This window comes from Ruditapes philippinarum, unplaced genomic scaffold (genome assembly GCF_026571515.1).
Source record: "Ruditapes philippinarum isolate M1 unplaced genomic scaffold, ASM2657151v2 ctg1650_1_1_1_1, whole genome shotgun sequence".
NCBI lineage: Eukaryota > Metazoa > Mollusca > Bivalvia > Venerida > Veneridae > Ruditapes > Ruditapes philippinarum.
In genome coordinates, this window is record NW_026852389.1 from 343,136 (window position 1) to 347,462 (window position 4,327).

Consider the following 4,327-nt stretch of genomic DNA (forward strand, 5'->3'; position numbering starts at 1 on the left):
GCATGAAATAGCTCGGACAAGCGAGAATACCTAGCATTATATAGTCCGGACAATATAAAAACCAGCATTATATAGCCCGAACTAGCGAGAATAACCAGCATTATATAGCCCGAACTAGCGAGAATAACCAACATTATATAGCCCGGACTAGCGAGAATAACCATCATTATATAGCCCGGACTAGCGAGAATAACCATCATTATATAGCCCTGACTAGCGAGAATAACCAGCATTATATAGCCCGGACTAGCGAGAATAACCAGCATTATATGGCCCGGACTAGCGAGAATAACCAACATTATATAGCCCGGACTAGCGAGAATAACCAACATTATATAGCCCGGACTAGCGAGAATAACCATCATTATATAGCCCGGACTAGCGAGAATAACCAACATTATATGGCCCGGACTAGCGAGAATAACCAACATTATATAGCCTGGAATAGCGAGGATATAACCAACATTATATATAGCCCGAAATAGCGAGAATAACCAGTATTATATGGCCCGGACAAGCGAGAATAACCAACATTATATAGCCCGGACTAGCGAGAATAACCAACATTATATAGCCCGGACTAGCGAGAATAACCATCATTATATAGCCCGGACTAGCGAGAATAACCGACATTATATGGCCCGGACCAGCGAGAATAACCAACATTATATAGCCCGGACTAGCGAGAATAACCAACATTATATGGCCCGGACTAGCGAGAATAACCAATATTATATGGCCCGGACTAGCGAGAATAACCAATATTATATGGCCCGGACTAGCGAGAATAACCATCATTATATAGCCCGGACTAGCGAGAATAACCATCATTATATAGCCCGGACTAGCGAGAATAACCAACATTATATGGCCCGGACAAGCGAGAATAACCAGCATTATATAGCTCGGACAAGCGAGTATGGCCGGACTAGCGAGAATAACCATCATTATATGGCCCGGACTAGCGAGAATAACCATCATATTGGCCCGGACTAGCGAGAGAATAACCATCATTATATAGCCCGGACTAGCGAGAATAACCAACATTATATGGCCCGGACAAGCGAGAATAACCAGCATTATATAGCTCGGACAAGCGAGAATATCTAGCATTATTTAGACCGGACAATATAAAGACCATCATTATATAGCCCTGACTAGCGAGACTATCTAGCATTATATAGCTCGGACTAGCGAGAATAACAAGCATTATTTGGTCCGGACAAGCGAGAATGACCAGCATAATAATCCCGGACAAGCGAAAATAACCAGCAGTATATAGCCCAGACTATCGAGAATAACCAGCATTATATAGTCCGAACAATAGAAAGACCATCATTATATAGCCCGGACTAGCGAGAATAACCAACATTATATGGCCCGGACTAGCGAGAATAACCAGCATTATATAGTCATGACTAGCGAGAATAACCAGCATTATATATCCCGGACGAGCGAGAATAACAGCATTATATAGCCCAGACCATCGGGAATAACCAGCATTATATGACCCGGACTTACGAGAATAACCAACATTATATAACCCGGACTAGCGAGAATAACCAGCATTATATAGCCATGACTAGCGAGAATAACCAGCATTATATAGCCCTGACTAGCGAGAATAACCAGCATTATTTAGCCCGGACCAGCGAGAATAACCAGCATTATATAGCCCGGACTAGCGAGAATAACCAGCATTATATAGCCCTGACTAGCGAGAATAACCAGCATTATATAGCCCGGAACTAGCGAGAATAACCAGCATTATATAGCCCGAACTAGCGAGAATAACCAGCATTATATAGCCCTGACTAGCGAGAATAACCAGCATTAATAATAGCCCTGACTAGCGAGAATAACCAGCATTATATGGCCCGGACTAGCGAGAATAACCAACATTATATAGCCTGGATTAGCGAGAATAACCTACATTATATAGCCCGAAATAGCGAAAATAAAGCATTATATAGCCCCAGCATTATATATGGCCCGGACAAAGCGAAAATAACCAACATTATATAGCCCGGACTAGCGAAATAACCAACAGTATATAGCCCGGACTAGCGAGAATAACACATCATTATATAGCCCGGACTAGCGAGAATAACCAACATTATATGGCCCGGACTAGCGAGAATAACCAACATTATATGCCCGGACTAGCGAGAATAACCGTATTTATAGCCCGGACAAGCGGAAATAGCCGGCATTATATAGCATTGTAAGGCGTTTATATAGCCCGGACATGTAACATTGATATGCAGGGTGGTTTAGTTCCAGTACATTGCCCCAGGGTCTTTCAAATCTATTTGAAAGACCCTGATTGCCCTTTAGCATTGCACTGAAATGGAGCATGCCTGAAAGTATCCTACCCGCAAGTGCCAGCTAGAATGTATCCTACCCATAGGTACCCGCCTGAAAGTATCCTACCCGCAGGTACCTGCCAGAAAGTATCCTACCCGCAGGTACCTGCCAGAAACTATCCTACCTGCAGGTACCGGCTAATATTTATCCTACCGGCAGGTACCCGCCACAATGTATCCTACCGGTAGGTACCCGCTAAAATGTATCCTACCGGTAGGTACCTGCCAAAATGTATCCTACCGGCAGGTTCTCGCAAAATGTATCCTACCGGCAGATACCCGCCAAAATGTATCCTACGGCAGATACCCGCCAAAATGTATCCTACCGGCTGGTACCCGCCAGAATGTATCCTACCGGCAGGTACCCGCACGAATGTATCCTACCCCAGGTACTGTCTAGATTGTATTCTATCCGCGGGTACCTGGATACTTGCCAATGTATGTTCCGCAGATATGTCATAATGCTTATTACCAAGTACAAAAAAAGATGCATGAACGATTTCATTACATATGAAACTGAAAGTTTATTTTATAATGTACATGTTTAATTTAGATTATGAAAACAGAAACTTGTATTTCCCAACTAACATTTGTGTATGGAAAATATTACAAACTGGTTTTCTTATACAGCGTTCAGTAAATGTAAGTTTATATTATACAACTGTATTACTAGTCATAAATAGGTTATATAGATTTTAGAACAAATGTGAAATGCGTTCATTCTGTATGTACATGCATAATTATATTTTAATGTTTTACAATATTACATGTGAAGTATCATTATATAAATTATTAATGCGAAAATTAATTAAAGTTTAATAGGTCAGAAAATCGAAACTATTATGATTTAATCTGATAAACGGTGATTTAAAAAAACAAGAATTCGTCCTTGTTTCAAATCTTTTTAAATTATTTGTCGAAACATTTTTGCTCAGCATATTTATACTATGCAAAAAATCGCCATGTTTTTAGTGTATAATTTAAATTGACCGAGTACCAGATTATACGTTAATGGATATAATAATTATTACATAAGGGGGCACTTGAGTAATCTTCATAAGTTATAGATAAGATAGGAAATACAAACATTAGTAAACTATAGTTGAATATCCTGTCCAATCTACTTCCAATGTGCACTACATTATTATAACAAAAAGTATAGACTTGATGACACATGGACTTCTCATCTTTAGACTATATGAGCCGCGTCACGACAAAATCAACATAATGGGTTTGCGACCAGCATGGATCCAGACCAGCCAGCATCCGCGCAGTCTGATCAGGATCCATGCTGTTCGCTTACCAACCCTTTAACAAGTAGAGAAACTGATAGCGAACAGCATGGATCCTGATCAGACTGCGCGGATGCGCAGGCTGGTCTGGATCCATGCTGGTCGCAAACCCATTATGTTGGTTTTGTCGTGACACGGCTCAATCATATAAATGAAGTTTGTTGATAATTATTTTCCGGTGTTTTATGTTTCAGCATATTGACGAACATTGACTTTAAACTTAATACCAAAGTATATACATGTACTGCAATTATTTTAGGCCAAATGAAAAATGTTTCCGCAATACATTTCGTTATCTGAATTACCAAATATATATATTAAAATAGGTTGTTCGAAATGGTTGATATCATATAATATTACAAACCATTTTCATCTTGCGTGCGTACACAGTTAGTAAAAGAATCAATCAAAATTGAACCTATTTAAGTGGAAATCACAGCAAATCGCTGCATTATGTATGATAAAAAAATTAATGTATATTCAAACCATTTTGAAATAATATCGCACTAATTATATATAGAACGTATTTTAATTTGTATTAACTAAGATCTAGTACATGCGTGATACTGTTTTAAATAATACAGCAGTAAAGGTAAACTATACAAACAGAGACTACTTGTTGATGATGAATGATTGTAATCGCTAAATTGATAGTGTACTCTTTGTTAA